The sequence below is a fragment of the Thunnus maccoyii genome, chromosome 19 (assembly GCF_910596095.1).
Source record: "Thunnus maccoyii chromosome 19, fThuMac1.1, whole genome shotgun sequence".
NCBI lineage: Eukaryota > Metazoa > Chordata > Actinopteri > Scombriformes > Scombridae > Thunnus > Thunnus maccoyii.
The window spans coordinates 12877622-12902363 of record NC_056551.1 but is presented as its reverse complement, the minus strand read 5'-3'; the positions used below and the strand labels follow the sequence as shown (position 1 = coordinate 12902363).

The window sequence follows — 24742 nt, the reverse complement described above, 5'->3', positions numbered from 1 at the left end:
ACCGGAAACGACTCTAAATTTTTCTCTGTTTGACTCTCGGTTTGTCAATATTTGCATAAAGTACAGCCAATGTTACTGGTGATGAATTATTTATAAAGACTAAAGGAAAGAGACTTGTAGGGACTGGTTCTGCTTGACAGTGTTGCCATGGACCTACCAAATGTGTGTGTGTGTGTGTGTGTGTGTGTTTGTGTGTGTGTCTGTGTGTGCGCAGGGGGTTGAGTGAGTGTCAGTGAGAGAGTGTGTGAGCAATAGAGAGAGAGAGAGAGAGAGAGTGATGCGCTCTGCTGAGCTCACCGGCAAAGTCACTGCTTTCTCAAGGACACTGCGGCTAAGGGGCAAGAAAGAAAGAAGAAATGACACGGAGGAAGAAGAAGCAAGAATAAAGCAGAAAGATATGAAGACATTAAGTGATAGAAGGCCAAGTTAGATAAAGAAATAAGTGGAGGAAGCAGACTGAAATGAGAGTGGAGGAGGCAGCAGATGAAAAAAGTGTAAAAAAAAAAAAAAAAGTGTTACTGTACAAGCATGGGAACAAATTGAATCATCTTTACAGCTAATGTGTGTGTTTGTTTAAAAGTGTGCAAAAGTCTGCTTCTGTGAATGTGAAACTATGTGGTTCTATATGACAGAGAAAATATTTCTTGTTGGAAAAACATAATGTATGCAGTATGAGTTACAGTAAAACATTGTTTCAGCTATTTCCCTGAACCTGTCACTGTAAATACCACACAACAGATGGTTGTCATTATTAATTATTGTGTTGATACATTTAATCAATTAGTCTATAACATGTTAGATGTGGATTTAACTCACCAATTAAAATATTAATTCTTTCAGCAGCATTAATACAAACTAAATTGACTGAATTAACACCAACAATCAACCGAGACAACATAGAAGGATGCACTGAGCAGCAGTAGACATAGTATAGTTATTGTATGCTCACTGTGGAGCAGAGCAGTGTAGCAGCTTTTTCTGCCTGGTTCAGTCTCACCAGCGATCCACTAAAACCTCAACAGCAATCAATTATTTACACATAAACACACACACGCAGACCCCAAAACATTCCCACCGAGATGATAGTGAGGAAGGCCACCGGGTGAATTGCATAAAAGCTACTTTGCATGCATAAGTAGGCAGTTTACCAAAGCGGTGACTCTCGGTGAGTGAACTCAGCCACCACTAGGACCACAGCCCCTGACCAGCTGTGATCAACGAAATGTGAAGCATCCCCAGAGTACAGCTTTAATACTGAGGACCAGACCATGAGATGAAAGTGGAGCTCTTGTTTATTCAGACACACAGACAAGGCAGAGATACGTGCATATATGGGTAAAGAATATCACATAGTGAAAATGGCTCACGACATCTGTCACTCTCCAAGTTGCTGGGCATAAAACATTATCCCTGCTTTGATGGCTTTTTTGGGAAAATTTAGCACTAAGTATAGTAGAATTCCTAACAGCAAAGAGATAAAACCCTTGCCTTGGCCAGCCAGCGTTTCCATCAACTGGTTTGGAGCGAATAAACTAGGCTACACCAAGCATTGCTTTGTCAGAAGTTAGCGGTATAGGCTACATTACACCTGGCTGTAATAAACAGAGTGGAAGAAGTAGAAGTTGCGGATTTGCCTTGGCCATCTACGAGAGAAAAATGAGAGAGTCGTTTCCATTGGGCAAGTTGTAATTTTCTCTCTTGTCAGCTAGTATTAGTTGCTTAATTGCTACTACCGGCCATGTTTTCACACATTATGGGAATATCTAGGACAGGGGAAACTGATCACTCGTGATTTAAATGTTCGCTATGTCAGAATTTATTCAACAAAGGTGTTTCAATCTCCCATTTAGTGCATTAACCCTTTCGAAAAAGGCAAAAACCACCTCAAGCGAGCGTAAAAACTTTTTTTTGTGAAATTGAGGAAGTTTTTTCGAATTTTTCTGTTTCCATCAACCTTCTTTAATGCGATGTTTCAAAATATGCATAGAAATACGTTGATGGAAACACAGCTACTGAGTCTTGGGCTCAGCAGGGGTTTGAACCAACCTCTGCACTACAGGGTGTCTCTTGTTTTCTGGCTGATTGGGCTGCTCTGTAAACAATGAACCACCAAGCAACAGCCCTTCACATACAGAGCGAGACAGAGCACAAGATACACTATACAGAGATATACAGATAGAGATAAAGATGGATTCCATTATTCATTTCACTCACCTCCCTCTATCCTCCTATCTGTTTATCTGCCCACTTCTTTTTCAGTATCTTTCAGCCAGTCTGTCTGTCTGGACTCACTGCAGTGTCAGAGCAGGCAGGGTTCAGTACCTGAGAAGACACAAGTTCAAAGGTCGGTCAACATCAATACGAAAGCACTTAAGGATCATGTCGAGCTTAAGTCACACACTGACCAGCTGACATCTAACGGATAGAAAAAAACAAGGTGCAAATACAGTATATTCTTTTCTATTTAAATACTTATGCATTTCCTTCTGCACAAAATACACAAGTAAATATGCACATACACGTCCCACTGATATAAGATATGTATAATAACTGTTTTCAGGGCAGTAGAGAGAGAAGTTAAAGATGAGAAGCTGGAGGACTAAAACCTCCATTAGGCACTCTGGCAAGTGCATCTTTAACCTCTGTGCGATAAGAGTAATTGTTTTGCATTGGAGTTTGAATGACTGCGTTATGGACACAGCAGACCCTCACTGTTATATCACTTTCTCCTCCTTCCTGTAAACATCACCAGAATGGTCAGTGGAGAACTAGTGAGGAGGGGATAGGGAATAAGAAACTAGGCCTGGGAAAAAGAAAAAAATATAAGAAAGAAAGCATGGATAGAAGAGAAGAATTTTAAAAAGACATATAAATAAGGGAAAGACACTGAGGGCATGAAGACTACCTTTGGAAAACAAAGAATCGTACAAACACTCAATGACCAGAAAATTGGGACCCTGCCCTTCCCTTTTTTCCATTTGCATATGTGTCGCTACATAAATAGCTGCATCCAACAGCAACTCTGTTTCCACACTTGCTTTGCATGCAAACAGATCACAGAGAATAGATTGAACCATATTTCACTGCACCACATCATTTCAATAAAAGTTCTGTCCTTTATTCCTCTAAGACATGTTTGACTTTGAGAACTATGGGAAGCTGCCTATTAGCTTGCCTGCTGAATTCTCCCCACATTAGCCACTTTCCAAAGCTTATATAATGCACTGACCAATCTTTCTCTTTTATTCCCGACATGGCACAGGAAAAAAAAAGTTGCTTAATTGAATTAATTGTGATGGAAATTTGATGCACGTACACACTGCAATACACACCTCCTGACTCCCATTTTTAAACTGTAACAGAAAAGTGGTTTAAATATTCAAATGTAGGTTTAACCACATCTAATCTTAATTAAATACTACTATTTTTGTCATACAGTAGTCACCAAAACCTCCCTGCTGCTTCTTCACCCATGCACAATTCTTTTTGACGTGACTGTACTGTAAAACAATGCTACAGTGAGTGTTGAGTTTGTATTAACAGCATGATAACATGTTTGCTCTCTGGCTTGTGTTCAGTGTTGTTTTTACACTCACATTTTTAGATGGCAGAGGAAACTATGAGCAGTAGCAGCACAGTTCTTATGATCTCCTGATTTCAATCATTCACATCATTTTAGTCATTATAAGTTCATCATATCACAAACTATTATTTTAGAATTAAATAACGAATTGTGTTAATGGGAGATGGTAAGACTTGCAGCTGTACTCTACTGTAGTAACAGATTGTGGAATAATGGGGCAAAATTGGGAATCTGGTATTAAAAACCTTAAGACCTACTTGGCTGCCTTGTAACACACAATGTCTCTCTTTAACATTGGTGTGGTTAGGTTGTGGCTTTTAGCTAAGCCACTGTCTTCTTTCATATATTGGCTTGAACACCTTGAGACACCATCAAGTGATGAACCAGCTGGAGTTATTAGATAACCTTGCTGGATGTAATTCTTACTATTGTAAATCAATACGAACAATCCTGATTACTTGACTACTGGGAAATATCACATCATCTGCTTTGCTTGATATTTATAAGTGAAGTTAAGAGATGACGCTCAGTGAAACAGCAATAATCCTAACAGAACAAATACTGTACAGTGTATTACAATGCATAAAATACATTCCTCTGAGACTCTCTGCAACAGAGAGGTTTGACAGTGATAATCCAGAAAAACCAGATACAACAAAAAGATGGCGGTGCACCTTCCCACAGTCAAGAGAAATCAAAGCAGAACAAATGTACAGAATTTGCTGTGTGTTGTTTGGAGAAGAGGTCACACCTTGGGTAAGGGAGCATAACTGAGATGGGTGTTGGTTGGGGTAATGGGTGTTATGTCATGGTCCTGCAAGACAAACTGGTTCCCAGTCATATCTTCAAAGTAAATCTATTCGCGACTCTGACACACAGATACTCACACAAATAGAAACATCACACCTACAAGCACACTGCGGTTGGTGCACACATGCACAATAAGTCACAAAATGTTCCTGCAGAGCGCACAATCTTACACAGTCTTCCTGTGGTATGAGCAGTGTAAAACATGGTGGAGGCACCATTAGAACCTTAGTCAGCAATCTGTTAATTACAGTTTCATACTGCATATACTGCAACCTGTGTGGCATATTCAATAGGGAATTGAATTTAGAGACATGCATATTAAGTAAAGATAATCTATTTATCTGGTGATTATTCACAGAAAATCTGGCAGATGTTAGGGAGAGGTAAAGTATGACATGTAGATAGGCTTGTAAACAATTTTTCACACTTGTAACAGGCGTGGTGTATCTGTTTAAGATGGAGAAAACATCAAGTCACAGATTTGTGTTTTTTTCTCACTGTAGCAGAGCACTTACACTGTTAGATGATAGTCTCCAGTGACTGACGCATGCTCTTAATAGTGTGCTCAAATGAAAGAAAAATAAACCTCCAGTGGACAGCATTATTTAATTTGCCAATCCTTCACATCTTATTTGTAAACCATTACTGATACTGAGAAATCAGAAGCTAAGAGTCAAACTGAGAAGCAATGGTGCAATAAAGCATAAACAAAGACATCATTTTATGCTACAGTAGGTGGTATCAAAACCTGACTCGATGCATAAAACATGACCTGTAAGAAATTGAGCTTGTTAGTCACAGACTGCCAGTGCCAGTAATTGTCATTTTTCAATCAGAGAAGCTGAGCGACACGTAACCAAAAACACACATCTGTGCCATGCCAACATGGATATCTGCACAAAAACACATTGCCACATACAAATTCACCAGTCTGTCTGCTTTCTTGTCTCTCCATCTGTACACCTACCACAGTCAGGGTTGAGCTTTCTGGTCCATATGGCACATGAGACCCCCCCTGCTTTATGATGAAAACAGGGCAGAGCACTTTCTATCTATCCCCTTGAATGAAGCTAAGCAGTCTCCAGCTCTGAGTCACCCCCCACCATTAAGCTATTCATTTCCACACACATTAACAGCAACATTCTCACCCAGTGCTTTTGAGGACAGTGCAGCCCTTAAATTTTCAGAGTTTTAAGTCTGGGTTTTCATGACGGCAGGTGCCTTCACAACGCCCGTGTTTTTGGTGAACAATTTCCAAAACAGTAATTATATTACAGTTACTAATCCAAAAAGCACTGTGTTACTGCGTTGCCAAAACTTTGTTTTTTTTTTGTCCTAGCTATATTACGATGATGACATGAAAGCGCAGCAGGTCAGGGCAGGTCAGCTAAACGAAGCGAGCAGCAAAATGCTTTCAACCGTGAAAAATACAACATGTAACATCTAATTTATTGAACCATCTGATACGGCAGCACAGCAATGTGAAACTTGTCGAAAAATAACACCAGCGTTGACAGGTTGGCTTCTATTGCCAGTGATGAATGCACTCTGGCTAAACAACAGAAACTGGGTTGTGAGGGAGCTTCTAATGGAGGCGTGTCGCACAACTGCTCCCGCAGAGGACCCTGCCTCTGTGTCCACGACGACAGCCAGCCATGATGAAATGGACTTTTTTTGCATTTGAGACAGAGCCTGAGGACAGCTTCTTGGCAGAAAAAGGAGTAACTGACTATTTGAGGTCAGGGGGTTATGCAGTTGAGACTCTGAACCAGTTCTCAAATGTCAAAAACATCTACATCACGTACAATACTCCGACCCCATCTAGCGTACCTGTGGAGCGGCTTTTTAGTTAAGAGGGTTTGGTGGTCACCCCTAGAAGGAACAGACTGTCTGATAAGAGGTTTGAGAAACATCTGCTAATGATATATAATCATTGTTTCACTTCTGAATAGTAGGACCTGGCTTAATATGACAGGGCAGAGATAACAAAACAAGAAGCTGGACACCATATCAGCCTTAATGTGGTTTAATGCAAGATTTTATGTTTTGTAAAACCATTAAATACTCCTTGCTGCTTTTATGTTGGAATATGCAGAAAAACTTGAGTGACTTAAAAAGTCAAGAGAGACTGTTACTTTATTTTTTTAAAATATATATATGTATAAATATATACATATACTGTATCCCATCAGGTTTGAGAGGCTGCAATATTTGCAGTTATGCTATTTGGCTGATTGTTGACTCCTCCTGTGAGGTTAATTATCATTATAATTAGATATTATAATTATGGCTAAACAGATTGTACTTCACTTTTTCAGAAGGGGGGGGGGGGGCAAAGTAGTATAGTAATGTGATGAGTAACGTAACAATAAGCAGAACAGTGACTTTTGAGTCAAGGGGGCCTTAAGAAAGACCAACTGATTTTTTACATTGTTAACAAGCCCATAACATCAATGCCTCTGTCAGCTCTACAATGTGAGACACAAAATAAATACATTTATGTTCCATTTTACATCCAAAGCCCAATTTATGTCCAAGTATCTAAAACATTCTGATGCCATTCTAATGACTATGTTTCCCCTATTTTTTCTTAAATTCCTTGGATGGTCCACAGATTTGCCATTTTCACAAACCACTACAAGTGCTGCCGTGTTACTGCCATCACTTTCTTAAAAATGTTTCCCCTGCTACCCTTAACACTGTGTGTCGTTATCTAATTTTTATCTTCTTATATTTTATTATTTCATACAGGGTTACATGGTAGTGACTTTACAACAAATTACATTTCAGTGCAGTTGTACCAGATTAAAATGATTCAGCAAACTCAAAACTATTATCATACTTTAGGTCTGGTGTTAACATTTGGTTTGGAATTAAAAAGCCTAAATGGAAGTGTAGTCATTGAGATTTTCTTTAGCTTTTATCCCAAATGAGACTGACATGTTATGAGAAGCGCATTAGTTGATCCCACTGTGAAACACCAGAGAGCTTTCATAAAAAAATGATTGAATGATGAACTATTCCATTTAATTCTAAATTTGTTTCGCTATTCAATTTGTGAAATAAAATTAAAGTGACAATCCCTTTTTAATATTCATACACTTTAATAGTAATTATGATGTGACAGAGTATCCCTAACCTCATTCTTAATTTTAAAAAATTACATGTAATCCTAATCCAGATAATCTCCATTATAAATCACTTTCATCACAGTGATGCTCTTGCATACACCCATTCAATTTATATGCGTTGTAAGACATATACACATATACGATAATTTTCTGAATTAATTCACTTCTGGGGGCTTTTGAGGCCAGTGGGTGTGCATAAGTGTGTGTGGGTTCAAGAGTCTGTACATTTCCTAGCACAAGGTGCTCGTAACCAGACGAGTCAAACAGTCTCATTTATAAAACATACGCAGATGTAGAAGCACAAACACTTGCCTTAGAGGAACAAAGCCCTTTCTAAACCCACAAATGCACACCTCTTACTACACACATATTCATGCATGGCACACACATAACAACACCAGTGGAGGGGGCCCTGGAATTGGTTCTTTGTTTCTACATTTCCTCAGTGTATGAGATAGGTTAGCCCGTAGATCTCTACTGACTCGGCCTTGGCTTTGGAATTCCAATTAGGAAATAACTAGAGGGTGAAGGGAGACATGGGTTGCAGCTGAGTGGAGTGAGGAAGGATATGTGGAAAAGAAGGAGATATACGGGATTAAGAGTAGGTGAAGAGGTGATGTGAAGACAAAAAGGCCTGTTTTATACAGAAAATGTAGCAATAAAATCTGCATATATTACAGAGCCACAACAGGGTGCAGAATACAGTAGTGAAACAGGAGGATATGAGGATGCTGATTCAAGCCTAATGCGCAGTGAAAAAGGTAGAGCGTGAGGTTGGAATGAGAAACACAGGAGACAAGTGAGAAAGGAAGTGGAGAACGAGTGGGAGGTGGCGGGGAGTTCCCAGGTCCAGCCTGTTGTCCTTCATTCTTGTGTATCAGGAAACATTGCTCTGCCTCCTTCCACTCAACAATAATGGCAACTTAAGCTTGTACAGATACAGGCATTGCAGAGCAATTTATTGCTGACTGTATTTATTTACTCCCAGGAGCAAGTATTCAGAGAAATCAAATAGTTCCTTTTTTTCCAGGGACAAATTCAACTGAATCACATATTCTGAGTTTGCGAATAAACCACTTATTTTATTCTGCTACACAGTTAATAGGCTTAAAATGATTAAGCTATACTGCAGGTTTGTTGCAGGAGGCATCGTAGAGAATGTCTATGAAAGCTACCACTGTACACACACACACACACACACACACACACACACACACACACACACACACACACACAGAAACAAAAGGACACAGTCAGCTTCTTATGTTGGGTTTGGAATAAAAAACCCCAATTTCTCTAAAGGCCCCAAGCCCAATTAGAAAAGTAACGATTTCTATTTAGAAAGGCAGACAATGTAATGCTTTTTAAGCATTGCATCTTTCCACATTTTGATCAAAGGCTTCCTCTCCCCTTTGTTCTGCACCAAGGAGGTTAAGAAATAGATAATGGCATCTGTACTAAGCGTGGTGCGGCAACTTTTCACTTTGCTAAACATAACACACAAACTTCTGAACTATACCCATACACAAACGCATTCATGGAAAATACACACACACGCATAGTGAGACCCAGACGTTGGTTGTGAACTGACAAAGACACCTCTGTTTCCAACATCACTTAAGACCCCCTCTATGTTATCCATACAACTACAGCAAGTGGTGCTGGTTTGTGCACACACACTTGTGTGTCTAGGTGTGGGTCCTTTGAATCACCACTCTTAAATTAGCCTACATTCAAGCTGAACGGGAGCTTAAATGTTGAACACTAATTGATTCTGCAGCAGAACACATTCACACATACATGTACACACAGGACCCTATAGATGGTGAAAAGTGCCTTTGACACTAATGTGGTGCAGGAAGCATAACTAAGACATCCTGTATGGACATGCAAATAAAAGTTGACACACTGCAGAAAGAACATGGAAAACACCTCCCAAATATATTTTGATGGGTTCTATTAAATCTAAATTTTCATTTTGTGTTATGATGTTACAATGACAGCTCATTCTTGGCTTTTATATTGTAAAGCAGGGCTGTGCAACAAAGGCACAATTTTATGGAACTATTTTTACAAATTATAACAATATCTGACAGGTTGTTTTGTATCGGTGGAAATGACACTAATGAAAAGTCTTACATAAGTCTTTCATGTGGCAAAACTGCCGGTGATTTTCTTCTCAAGTATAGTGTATTATCATTCACTTATCAATATACAAATCCTTTATTATTGCCTCAATGCATAATTTTAAGTCACTGAATTAAAAAATACATAGATATCATTTAAGACAGTATTACAAAAATGCAACAGCACTGCAGAATTTTGATGGGTCTAGCTTTATCATCTAGACCAACTGTAAAGCAGCTGCAGTAAGTGTGTTTAGATTGGCTATAAAATGCTAATTTGAGCTTGTTCAACAATTTAAATCTAGATTTGTACAATGTCCTTGGGGCAAGATACTGAACCTCAAATTGCTCCCGGAGGCTCTGCCATCGGGGTGTGAGCGTGTTTGCGAATGATTAGAAACTCCTCCTGATGAGCAGGTTGGCAGCACACTGAGGCAGCCTCTGTCTCAGTGTGAATAGGTGAATGTGGTATGTAGTGTAAAGAGCTTTGAGTGGTCGGAAGACTAGAGAGGTGCTATATAAATGCAGTCAATTTACCATTAAATCTGACTGAAACAAAAGTATAAAAAAGAGGTCTAAGAAACAGAGGTTCCTATCTTGTACATAAATAAAAGACACAAAGATGTCTTAACAACAGTGACACAAGGTCTAGTGAAGGCTTCTATAGAGGCAAAATTTGGACATATGCCTGCCTTTCAGTGAAACACTGGGCTATTATATGGTCTATTTGATGTCACAGCTACTCTACGGCTGCTCTGTTTCTCCCCTGCAAAGCGTTTCATTTAATTCAATTAGGGATCTAAGTGTATGCGACCAATGGATGCAATTCACAGTCTTTTTCCAGGTTTATAGACCGTACTGCATTGAGTAAATGCTCTGCTCACCCAAATCTATCAGATCAGCCTGACAACTGACAGAGCGCTCGCACAGGACATGAAAAAGAGAGACAGAAAGGAAGGGGAATAAGGAAGAGAAGTCTTGACTCCGTGTTCCTCTCACCCACACTTGTATCAACACACTCGAGCACAGACACTAAATGAGAAGAGTGACAAAGTCTTGCCCTAGGCTTCATACAGTAGCTCTTAACAAATCCAAGCCTAGCCAAATAATTTCCCTTCTCTCTAGGTTGCCATAGTTACAGCCTGCCTCCTTGTCTGTACTTTGGGAAGTACAGACACACACACACACTGTCTGTGTGTGTGTGTGTGCATGCATGTGTATGTACTGTGTGGTAACCCCTGCAGATGGGGTCCTAACACTTCCTATCAGTCAACCTTACATTCACACTCCTATTGGATGTCTGATATGGGAGGGCATGAGATAGCAGAGAGGTGAGCTGTGCTGAGACAAGGGGGACTGCGAGAAAATTACTCTAGCGGTGCTTGATGCAATTGCTTGTGACCCCACGCGTGTCATCCCATTCACTTCCAACACCATGGCAAAAGAGCATCAACCTGGCTTCTACTACAGGGGCAACATATGGACTGAGCTCCATTTTCTACATACAGTATACCAAAACTAGAGATGTACAATATTGGATCTTTTGCCGATATTTTCCAACTTATTTTGGGCGATTGCCAATGCCAATACCAATACATGCACATATTTTTTTTCCACCTGGCTGAGGAGAATATTATGCATGCAATCATAGACTGTACTAAGTATGTTCAAGAAAGACAATATATGAGGAAGAAACTTAGGAAGACTGGAGCTCAGGAGCTCAGCATTAAAACTTTAATGAACATGCCAAATAGGTCTAGTAGTAGAGTTTTCTTTGAGTTTATTAGACAGACGGGATTAATGTGTAGGATTTAATCTCTGGTCCACACTCCGAAGCAGAGGGTGGCGGTAATGCACCTAATACACTGGTTATAAACCAAAAAGAAGAAGAAGAAGAAGAAGAAGAAGAAGAAGTTTTTACATACAGAGTGATACATCCTGTCAGCCAAGCTGTTTCCTCTCTGTGCAGCCGAACACAGCAGTTCCTTCGTAGACTGTTTCACCCTGACAGTCAGGGTGAGCTGAGCTAGCCCCAGCTCTCCGTGTGGATCCAACCGAGCCCCAGTTTGTTATTTATTTAGGTTAAAGTAGAAAGAAGCAGCGGGTCTGTCTGGCAGCTGAGTGAAGTGGCGCCTGCGGAGGAAGCACCGGGACCATCAGGGTGAAACAGTCCACGGACGGAAGCACAGCCAGGTGGCAGAGAAGAAGGCGATGAATCGGCCTGTTAATCTCGGCAGAAATGTTCGTTTCGGGTTGATGCCGATATTTCATTTTAAAGCTGATCAGCCGATACCAATAACATGCCGATATCATTGTGCATCCCCAATCAAAACACTTTTTTTCAGTATTAGCTAGAATTGGTTTTATTCAAACAGCTATGGTGATTAGGAGGTAAATTCCTAATTTAACCATAGTAGAGCTAAAATTGTCTAAAACTGACCATCTTTTCAATTTAAATTAGGACCTACCTGACCAACAAATAAGTAAAGAAGACAGTTTTCAATGCTCTGTGGTACAAACTCTGTTTGGCTGGTTGGCTGGCAGAAAAGTATTCAGGTTACTTTTAAGTACTAGCTTCTCAAACATGAGGATTTATTGCTTTTCTCTTGTAAATTTAGTAGATTTAGTCACAGAAAAGGCTATTTTAGGATGTTACCTTGGGCTCTGGAAAATTGTGGCATTGGCATTTTATCTTCTTTTTTTTTTAAAAAAAAAACTTGGACTAAACTATAAATCTATTATAAAAATAATAGCTGCATAATATCATTAGCTGCAACCTTACTCCTAATAACATCTCAAAATATCTCAGTTGTGTGTGTGTGTGTGTGAGTGTGTGTGTGTGAGAGAGAGAGAGATAGAGAGAACCCCAAGTCTGTCCTCACCTTCTCCTACTTCTGTAAACAGGACAGAAAAGTAAGGGCTGACAGAAATGAAACTATGAGTGTGTGTATGTGTGTGTGTGTGTGTGTGTGTGTGTGTGTGTGTGTGCGTGCGTGCATGCTCAAGGTGCATGCACTACACCAGATGTCACCTTGCAAGAACAACACAAGAGTGTGTGTGTGTGTGTGTGAGCTATCAAGTAGATAACAAGAATGATATAAACACTTGAGGATCAACATATCACTAAACTCCCACCATCTGCCTGCCAGCAGACAAATATAAACATGGTCTTCTCTTATTCGGCTATTTCTTTATCTCCCTGCATCGCTCCACTTTTCTCTCTGTTCTTGCACTATGCAGTCCTGCCATCCATCATCATTAGGAGGCGAATAGATGACCTGTCTACACCTGCAACCACTCTCTGTCCCTTAAATCTCTGGAGAAGAGAAGAGAAGAGAAGAGAAGAGAAGAGAAGAGAAGAGAAGAGGAGAAGAGAAGAGAAGAGAAGAGAAGAGAAGAGAAGAGAAGAGAAGAGAAGAGAAGAGAAGAGAAGAGTAAAGTGGATGGGGGCATTTAAGAAAAGGACAAAGATATGAATGAAAATGTGTAGTCAATTTATTTTACTTTTGTAAATCATACAGTATATGTTTATGTGACAACTATCCTATCTCCCCTCTCTGAATTAGAAGTGACAATAATCAATACAGCAATATATAGCAATACACTGTATTCTCTTGTAATACACCATGGGTAATATCTCAATATGTCTATTCTGATACAGAACTACAGATAAGGCCCTCTATTATAAGCTATTCTCCTCTCTTTTTGGGCAATTTCACACTGCACTGTTTAACCAGATTTAATCACTTTCTCTGAGGGTGTATTATAGTGATAATAACCAACAGCGATATATATGTATGTGTGTTTGCTTGAAATGCAAATTCTGACAAATTGCTCTTTCTCTAGCTATGCTGTTTAAGAGCTTCACCCTAGGCTTGAGGTATGACAATACCAAATAAACTCCAGTCCCAAGTGTATACTGAAAACTGTTTGCAGATGTTAAAATAATATTTAAAAACACTGTCATCCATTTATTTACTTAAAATGATAATAACGAACTATCAAGCCAGTATCACGTACCAAACAAAGCAGGGAACTGATTAATCTTTACAGGAGAGGAGGACGAAGCAAGAGAGGGAAGGATGAGGAACAGCTAAGATGGAAGAGGGGAAGAGCGGAAGGAAGCATACGGATGAGGGGAGGACGGGCAGAGGACAAAGTATTGTCTCCTGTTAATATGTAAAAATAACTCTGCTGCTGCCTGGTGGAGGAGCTAACTGGGTCAGAGAATTCCCACAGAGAGAGAGAGAGAGAGAGAGAGAGGTATCACATTGATTCATTCTGTGGTATCAGTGTGAAGCAGAAGTCAGGCTCTGTCTTCACCTTATATTGTTACAGCTGAGAGGCGTCTCTCTGCACATCCATTCCATGCATCTATCTATCCATCCATCTATCTGTCAACTAGTCTGTCCTCCCCAGCCCCCCTACATCTTCTCATCTCCCCCTTTTCCTCCATCTCTGGCGTCTTTGTTTACACCCTCCTCCTTTCCTTCCTCTGCTAATAAACACAGCCTCGACTTAATCGCATACAGTACGCTTGCTAGCCTCTCTCGCGTTGCTCCCGAGCTCCTCTCTTGCAATTAACCCTGCCCTCTGTCTCCTTTTCTCCTTTGTCATCTTTCTTTCTTCTCAATGTAGACACACATTTCTTAACACACAACCCACTAAATGGCTGAAAAAGTAATAATACATTGGCAGTTAATCTAATAACATTACATTATTTAATTAACCGGTAATTGAGGGTTGTGACACACCATCATTATCATCAACAGAGAATCAGTGACACTGACTGATAATCCTGGAGGAATAAGAAGAATGTATTAACTCAAGCTATTACACTGTCTGTGTTATTACCAGTAGCACAAAATCAGTCCTGAATACCAGTGTAATAATCGCTGGTTAATGTACTCTTGTACTCTTGTATTGTACTCTTATGACATTATCTGACAATTTACTGGGCCTCCAAAAAATATTCAATATGAGTTATTCACAAACCAATTTGCAGCAATATTGTTTAAAAGTTCCATCCATCCATCCATCCTTTTATCCATCCATTTTCCTTACCCCTCATCCTCTAAAGGGTCGCAGGGGAGCTGGAGCCAATCTCAGCTGACATTGGGCAAGAGGCAGGGTATACCCTCGACAGGTCGCCAGTCAATCACAGGGCTAACATATAATATGGAGACAGACAACCATTCACACTCACATTCACGCCTACGGGCAATTTAGAGTCACCAATTAACCTAACCTACATGTTTTTGGTCTGTGGGAGGAAGCCAGAGTACATGCAGAGAACAGGGTTATGTGAAAAGTTATATTTAGTTCATGCACAACTTTCTATTTCATATACTTGTTTCTTCGGTCTCCCCTCTTTCCTTTTTGATGTTGTTAATGGATACTTATTCTTTATGTATTATTTTATTCACACTTTCTTTGATTGTTCAGCACCCCTTCCATTTTTCTTCACACTTTGTCCAAATTTCCATCCATCAAATTCATGCTATCTCAGCTTGTGTGCTTGTCTGAATAGCTAGAATAAAATAGAATGGAAGCAACCATGCACCACCGTTTTCAGCCTCTGCTCTGTTGCTGTGTCTCGATGGAGCACCTGGAAACAGTTTAGCCAAATGTGAGCATAAATACTATCTTTAAACTTTTCCTAAAACTTTTTTTTCTTTTCTTCTTACCCACTGTATCCGCTCAGCTGCTGCTTTCTCTCTGATGTTTACTCAGCCACTCTGGGTTAAAGACCTGAGGATTAAGGATTATTTGTTTACATAACCGGACAAAACCAACTATTTAAGACGCTTTTTGATATTTCATATCGACTCCAAATTTCGAAGAAAATGTAAAGCTTTCTCATAGTTTCTCTTCATAATCTATGAAATGTAAGCCCATGTTTCAAATATTTCATGGTCTGCTGTGTTTCTGAGTTTTTACCGTCGCCCCAGCCAACACAGCAGCTATAAGACTAACCCATAAACCATACAATATGCATTGATCAGCAATTCTAAGCAGTAATTAAAATCTTTATTGATGAAGAATGCTGTAAGCATACTAACCATTTTGCAGGCTATTTGTCAGGCTACTGTATGTTCTGCATTAACTGTATGTGTGTTAGCCAGAGCCATACATCTAGAAGACAAATTAATATAGGAGTGATTTCCCACCTGTGTATTCTGTCTTGAACTCAAATAGAGCATAAAAAAGGTAAGCAATAATATGAAAAGCAGTGTGCAAATAACCTCTTGGTAAAGGTCAATCTGCTGCAGAATAATTAAGGTAACCTTTACCTCTTTGTTCCTTTTACTCACCATGTTTCTGCTAATTACATGGCAACTGGCAAAAATAACATAGGATGTTTTAATGTGCCCATGCGCCTAGATAGAGTTACATTTACTTAAAATGAGTCCAGAGCTTAAAATGATTAAGAACTCATGGCCTAAATGGATTAACCTGCAGGGCTGGTCCAAAATGGGCAGAGCTGCTTCTTGGCTGGCTGACGAGGGGCAACAGAAATAGCCTGAGCTGACTACGGCATATGTAATGCACTGCAGCAGCACCCCCAGGGTTCCATGTTTTTCCACCTAAACCACCAGCTGTATTTGTGTTTGTGTACTGATATGCACATGTGATGGTGGCAAGGGTGGCAAGGGCGGCATGTTGGCGTTGATGTGTTTACATTTGTATGAAAGAGAGGAGGAGAAATACCTATGAGTTAAATACTCTAACTCCCACATAAGGTCCTGCACACCAATATTTCACTAACACAAGTGATTTCACCTATTTTGCATGATTGATTGATGACGATGATTAGAGCTCTTCTCAGGAGTGAGCAGACTGTGTTTGAATGACAGCTTCCTCACTCTCCTGTTAGCTTTGCTACAATTGCTGGGGTGGGACAAATTACACGTATGTAATCTGGTGACCTAACATAATGGCCAGCATAGCCCTGCCCACCTTCAACCTGAGCAGAGGTCTAATCAGCCTGGATAAGTGAAAACACCTGTGCGGGTGCGCAGGGCCTTTAATGGTGCAGGGATACACTGCAACCTTTTTAACCAAGGACCCATTGAGTAAATTTAGTCTATCCTCATGTGCATAAAAATAATATTATCCTTGTCATGTGGAGACCTTCAGCTGAAGAAACACTGCACTACAGAGCTGCTACAGAAGATATTTGACAGCAAATAGCTACTCAAGTTCACTGAGAGAGAGCACTATGTGGCCAGGCTTCTGTCTGCCTTCTATGATGAATAGAGTGTTGGCTGTGGTGTGTAAACAATTCATGAACTTAATAACTACTGTATTTAGAAAGTAATTCACTTTTTTTGGCTTCGTGCAATAATTTGGAAGGGAAGGGTTACTAATAGATCTTAAAAACTTTAAGGTTATTGATAGCTTAAACTGCACACTTGCAATTTCTTTCTGGGCCATTCTAGACATGCAATTTAAGATCTTCTTATTCAAACTATATTTATAAATTTTGATATTAAAGAATACAGTATTTAATACTTTCTATCAGTGGTGTTTTTGTAACAGTAGTTAGTCAATAGACTTTTAAAGCATTCAAGTACTGTAATATATGTGCAAAAAAAACGAAAAAAACTATGCAAAATGTAATTTCTTTCTTTTTAACTATGTGGATTTAAAAAAAATCTGCCATTAAAGTCTCTTTCCTGAAATTTTACATTTAAATGCATTGCTACATTGCTATTGTACGAGTGTATCTGTGATATTTCTGCTGACTCTACTGAAACCACAGCTGCATAACCCACAAGTACAGCACATGTGTTTGTTCATGTGTCATATCGCTTTCCTTTTATTTCAACACCTGCATAACTACTGGTTGGTTTAAAGAAACAGCAATCTAGCAAACTGTTTTGCAAAAATGTTTTTGACATATAACAATGCTATGCTGTGTTTTCAAACTGCAAAGTTTAAAGTCCATGAGCATTAAAACAATAAAGCCATTTAATGAGTGACTAAACCTAAAATCTTCCTTCTTCACCGAGACTTTGCTCTTTAGGGAAAAATCTTAATTAGAGAATTGAACATAACTCACTGAAACCACCTTTGCACACATACATACTGTATTATGCTTACATACCTGTGTGTGTGCATGTACTGAAGTGTATGATCCATACACACACAAACAAACCATTGACCTGACACAACCTACCAAAGAGACATAGTACAGCATACTCTACAGATAAAGTCTGACTAGAGCTACACAGAATGAGGAAATGTAATTAAGTCCTCTATGTTAACAGCCCTATTCATTCAGCAGCACTGAAACAACCACAAAGTTTACTCCACCACTTTACGTTACAGAGGGGGCGGTATGGTTAACCTTATGAGACAACAGACTTCCTGTTTAGCTTGGAATTACAGTGACAGTGATGTCTGTATGTTAGCTGCACAGAACAAATCTGCAGTGCAGTTACTGTTGCCTAAGAAACAAACAGCACATACCTTGTTGCATCTATGTGTGTTGTGCCTGCCTGAATTTAATAATTTAACAATAATAAATGCATAACACAAGCACACACGTTATTTAACTGCCGCCATCTGTGTAACTGCAGTCTTTAGGAGGGAATCAGTGGTTATCTCACTGTTCCCAAGAGTGTCATGAAAAAGCTGTAGTTTTCTACACACCTACATGCCAACCAGCCTTTCAGCCAATAAATCAACGTGTCATGTATGTCAATCATCAATGTAATGATTGACATGCAATGTATTCCACATGTGCAAGAACAAAACATCAGATGAACATGGCTATCTTGACATAAAGCTGCTAGTAAAGTAGCAAGCACACAGACATAAAATCCATAGACATAAAAATCCTCTCAACGGCTACAGTAGATTTGGCAGGGCATCACAAATATTATGCCAAAAGAGAGCAATGAACTGCAAATATCACTACAAAACACACGGCAATTTTGGCTAGAGGTGGTGCCACTCATTAAATGGTGCACCTAAACGCTTCTGCATGTGCTCAGAACTATTTAGCTAATAAGCAAAACCTATAAATAGAGCGACCAGCGGGTTACCTTCTTTGGTTAATATTCAAGCAGGAAGTAGGTTGGATGGATATGAATAAATCACGAGAGTGAAGTCACAGGCTAATATTCCATGTCAAAGGAGAGCATGAATTCCATGATTTTTGAGTATCATCAACAATAATACTCCACTGTTCAGGTGAGCCCTGCTCTGTAAAGAGGATCCCACCCCCTCCGGAGGATGCTCTGTTCCCCTGTGCCACTACAGAGTGCTGCTTTCTCGTCCCCTCCCTCTCTAATGACCACATTGTGCTATATTGTACATTTGTCCAATAAGATCCTTAACCTTGATTCGCTAACACTGAGTAAGATTGTGGTCTGTATCTCTATCATCAAGAACCTGATGCTGAAAAAGAGCTATAGGAAACATATCCGAATCCTTGCCAGGACAGGCAGACTGACTATGGCATTAACCTTCTAATTCAATGTGTCTGAGCTGATCTGTTTTTCATGCAACTTTAATTTCATTTGGAAAATAACTTGCTTCTCTCGTTGTGTGGGTCACTCCATTACAGTTAGCGGTAACACGCCTTGCTCTTTTGCATCCTGAAACGGACATGTCTCGAAGGAGATGTTTCAGTCTGATGGGCGCACGGGCTCTGCCAGTGAGGGGAAGTTGTTCAGACAACCCATTTCCACACTTGATATTCTGCTTTTTCCCCTTGACATCTGTTATTGCCCTGTAAATCGTTCACTGCTTCTCTCTTTGGGGGTCTACATCCTCTCGTCATCATTAAGTGATCTATAGCGGATAGCGGTGCATTCCAGCGGAAATAAAACCTGGCATGGATTCCCAATTAACAAGCTTCTACCATATCGACCCCCCCAATCAAAATGTATCTTTTTACACTTTGTGGGCTACGTAGCAAAGGCGTTGTAGCAATGATGTCAAAGCAAAATCCAAAACCAGCAAATTTTCACATCAGCAAATCACCACTGATGCTGTCAGATTAATATTCAAACTTACTGTACTAAAAGCCGGGAGACTCATAGATAACAGCATGGTAGGGTGGGTGTTACACAAATAGTATTGATTCAAACAAAAAAAACAGTTGATCTTCAATCTATATATAAAATCAATATCAAGAGTCACCATTTAATTCAGTGTAGACCAAATTGCCTTGGTGAACATACTGACAACTCACATACTGTAGTGACAAACATTCTCCCAATCACCAAATATATTATTGATAGGGTATTGGATAAAATATACTCCGATTTTTCTGTCATTATTGCGGCAAAAGATACAGAGAGAGCAGTACAAAATTTACAGATTATGGTAGATTAACTCCATAATACTCGTCAACAACATGATAAACCATTCTTTAGATACTGTATACAGGATATTCAGATGAAGTGTAGGTTGCAGCAACAAATAAAGCCCAGAGGGGTAGTGGCAGAACAGACCATGTAAAAGTCCTGAGTAGGATGGAAATGGATTAAGGTCTGAGCCATTTGGAGAATAATCATGACACTACAGCAGAGAGAAGCAGATCAACAACAATACAAATACTTAAATCAAAAAACCATGATGTTTACCAAGAGTCCAACAGACTGATGTAGATTAGATACATGACCGGACAGACCAACCACTTATTGTACCAGCCAATGAAACTGCAACTGTTATAAAGCTTAAGTAATAAGATATTGGAGGTAGAGATACAGTAGCTGTCTGATATCAAGCAGTTGCTACAGAAGTAAAGACAATAATTACTTACTTCTCAATGAAACTAAGAATTTCAGCACCATGGAGAGCAAACATCCCAACAAAATATGATATATAGCAAAGTTCTCTAGAGTTCAAATGATCAGATCAAAGTTAGTCGGAAAAATAATTAGGTCTATCAGCTAGGCAGAAAAAAAACCACCTAATTTTATATGGATTCAACAGCTACTACAGTCACAGATGGTAAGTCTCAGCGCCCATTAAATGCACATTTTGATCAAATGTTTTGAGTTACATAATGTGTTACAACTCAGAGTATGTGATTACATCACTCTTAACAAAAAGGCTGTCGTCTCTCAGGATACAGGGTCTCAGGGGAAAATCATTTTCTCTGCTTTGGAATAAGCTTGCTGACAGAAGCAGACAGTCTCAATATTTAGGTTCAGACACAAGATTGATGCATTCACACAACCCCTAGTTAGTCATTTTAAAATTGTGAGGTAATTTACTATTTTTCAACTCTTAGTTTCCTTTCATTTTAAATGACTTTATAACAACTTTTTTGTTGTAAACTCAGTACAAACATTAAATGACTGAGGAAGAGACAGCACCTTTTTCCACCAACAGCAGGTTCAACAGATTTTAAAGCAATACAAGACATATTTTTCATTGATTAAAGGGCATGCTGTCACACATCCCATACATTACATTACATCCCATATTTATATACACAATTATAGGATACATTAACTGGAGAAATATTTTAATAAACATCAAACAGAGATATTCACTCTTTGATTCAGTTTGGCATCCTCTGCCTGTGTGTGTTTAATACCACAACACAGAAAATGAGAATGAGCTGTATGCCATAAAACAGCAAAGAATGAAAAATCATTTTTTGGCACCAAGCAATTTGTAGATAGGACAAACAGGCAGTGAGATGACTTATTGATTCAAGCAAAACATACGGATGCACACTAGAAAATATTTTTGCACACATACACTTGCTCTCCTGTCCCTGCTTTTCTTTTCACAACTACACACAAACACACATAGGCAGCTGACTGAGCGGTGGCTTTGCTTATGCAAGTCAGCCTGACACTGATGTGTGTGCTGGAGTGACACAATGATGTGGCTCCAAAAGATCTCAGGAGAAATATGGAGAAGCTCCGTTGCAAGCCCTGTTTCTCTGCTCATAGTAGGCATACATATGGATGTGTGTGTGTGTGTGTGTGTGTGTGTGTGTTACTCTGTTGCATCCTGTGCTTTATATCCCCATCCTCCCAGCAAGGGCAACAAGCACGGGTGGTTACAGCTCAGTAGCTTTGACACAATGTATACACAGAAGTATGTGTGTATACATTAATATCTTTGATTTATGTGTCTATGATGTTGCACATATTCACACACACACACTAGCACATGATTTTATCGGTACACTGTAATACTGTACATGCAATATATATATACACAAACACATATACATAGATAGATAGATGGATTACTTTTTTTTTTACCCTATTTAAAGATGAATTCTGCAGCTTTTTGAATGTTATGCAAGTTGTTCCGTCTGATTGTTGCTGATATCGAGTAAAAATTGAAAAAATTACCATACTGGAGTGATAAAATTATATGGCATTGGCAGCAGACTGCATTTCCAACCAGATTAAAACCTGCAACTAATAATCTATCAATTTTGTTAATCAATCATTTAGCCTAAAAAAATATGAAAAACAATAATAGTCTTCAAATAGCTTTTTTTGCCTGATTGAGTCAAACAAATCAAAAGGGTTTTCAGTTTACTATCCTCACATTTGAGAAGCTGTGTGTTTGGTGTTTTAAATTAATAAATCACCTAAACTGTTTATCAGTAATCAAAATTGCCATTTTATGTCTAATCAACAACAACTCATTTCAGCACTAAAAACAATTACAGATTTCAGCTTTAACACTTGAAAAAGAAGTCACGTACAGGTAACTGTGTCCTGATGTGTTATATTCTGTCGCCTTCAGCAAAGGCACTGCAATATGCAATATGATTTTGTCAACAGCATGCAGGTCTACAGAGATATACGTGCTGTTTTAATAGTGATCCTCTTCCTCCGCTAGTGTGTGTGTGTGTCAGCTTGGACTGGTGTGTGTGCAGCGGAGAGAGAGTAGAATCCCATAAATCCCACTTTATTAGATAAACGTCCTAATCAGATAAAGAAATCTCTCACACCCCACGCACACACATACAGAGACCCACATAGCATCTCGCTGATAATCTCCATTACCAATTACTGGGTGATACGCCACAGCTTAACATGAAAGCAGCAATTAATCTACTAACACCGGTCAATGGGTCATTGTAGTAGAGCGAAAAATATTGCTTGCGGGCAAACATATGCACACACACACACACAAAGCAAAAATATCATTGTTTTTAAGTGTAAGTATGAATTTTTCCTCATTTCTCCAATTCAGATGTAATTCATATTCTCTGTGCGTGTATGTGTGTTCTCAAACTCTGGTGCAGGTCTCAAAATTAGTCCCAAGACTTTTTCTTGTGGGTACCTATTAAATCAGCACAAATACTTGCTTTAGGCCTAATGGAGACAGATTTACCTATAGCTCTTTATGACAAGTTTTAAGGACTCCTGTGCTACCGTGTAACCTACTTTTGCTATTATTCTGGAAAGGTTGCATGTATGCTGTATTTAAGCAATTATCTACCTCACACTTACATAGACAATGTATTAGCTGCATGTCAGTCAAAAAAATAATTTCTTACTAGCAATCTTTTACCTTTTGATAAAGCTCTGCCTCTCTGCTTCCTCCTTTTAGAGACGTGAAGGAGAGAGAAAAAGAATATTATATATACAAATATATATAATAGGGCAGACTGAGATAGATCACGTTTTTCAAGGCACTGACAACTAACACAAACAGACATTACACACCTCCAAGAGTTGGCTGTATTCTTCCTGTTTGTTACCAAAGTGAGTATAGCCAACAACTCCTCATCTGCTCTGCCTAATGTACTGTATTAATAAGGAAGATGAATGGAGAGACATAACAGTTACAGATGAAGCTCATAATCTCAGCAAGCCTTTCACTTTGTGTACAGTAAACTTTTAATAATTTACTATGAGCTGTAACACAGAGATTTGTAACACAGTGATTTCATTGTTCTGTTATCCAGTGATTCTAAAGAAATAAAACAAAAAATCAAACCATTTTAAAAGTAATTTAAATAACGTACACAAGTTATAATTTATAATACGCTACAGCATTTACATTTTACAAAAGTTTGTTAATTATTTTTTCCCTATTGGCCCAATGAAAGTCTGAATAGTCTTATTAGACCTATTGGGAAAGTGGAGAAAAATGTCCCTCCATTATTCCTGCTTTAAGAGTTTCCCGGTACAACCCCAGTCTTCTATTGCTTTTTGGATCACATGGAGCCGAGTGCCTTGCTCTACGGCACGCTGACAGTAGTTTGGTTCAATCAAATTTGTTGAACTATACTGGGATTTAAATTGGCAACCTCCCAGTCATGATCCAAACATGGTCTGCTTGGTTTAAATAAGTAGCCCAATCTTCCAGGAAGTCTGAATGAGGTCAAGCTATGGTTTCCCTGATCTAAGCTCTTTTTGACACAGTAAGCAGAGCTGGGACATGAGAAGAGGAGACAGGGGAGGGCTGCGTGTGTGAGCATGTTGGAGTGAGTGAGTGAGTAAATGAGTGGGAGAGAAAGTGTGAGACCGATAGAGAAAGAGAGAGAGAGAGTTGAGAGTTTGGCTGGGGTCTGTGTAAATGGGTTATCAACATGTGTACAATATATGTGTCATATTGCTGTCAATGTGTGTGTGTGTTTGTGTGTGAGAGAGAAGAGAGAGAGCGACTGCGTGCGAGGCAGATCTGAGAGGTGACATTCAGTGAGTCACAGTAGTAGAGTGATAGAGCAGATGGGCCTCCTATATCTAAGTGTCAAACTGAGCACATTCTCTTCACCCATTCTCCAGTCACTTGTTCAGTGCCTGCACTGTACACGTACAGCACCGTGTAAAGGTTTTAGGCACTTTAAATGTTTAGATTCTTATCTAGGGCTGCAACTAACGATTATTTTCATTATCAATTAATCTGTCCATTATTTTCTCAATTAATTGATTAGTTGTTTGGTCCATAAAATGTCAGAAAATGGTGAAAATATCAATCACTGTTCCCCAAAGCCTAAGGCGATGTCTTCAAATGTCTTGTTTCGTCCTGACCAACAGTCCACAACCAAAAGATATTTATTAACTGTCATAGAAGACTAAACAAACCAACCAGAAAATGTTTACTTTTGAGACGCTGGAATCAGAGAATTTGGACATTTTTCC

At 39.2% G+C, this 24742-nt stretch overlaps 1 protein-coding gene across 8 annotated transcripts in view; it reads right to left on the bottom strand.

The window, feature by feature from the left end:
- Positions 1-24742, bottom strand: part of LOC121885556 (spermatid perinuclear RNA binding protein) — a 79029-nt gene that overhangs the window by 45616 nt on the left and 8671 nt on the right. For 4 of the 8 annotated variants that reach the window (XM_042395133.1, XM_042395140.1, XM_042395139.1 and 1 more), the window contains exon 2: positions 2215-2322. The gene's annotated coding sequence lies outside the window, so the exon portion shown is untranslated. Of the gene's footprint in view, positions 1-2214; positions 2323-15337; positions 15402-23165; positions 23198-23320; positions 23402-24742 lie in introns of those variants that run through there. The other 4 variants (XM_042395136.1, XM_042395135.1, XM_042395138.1 and 1 more) reach the window with 3 other exon arrangements.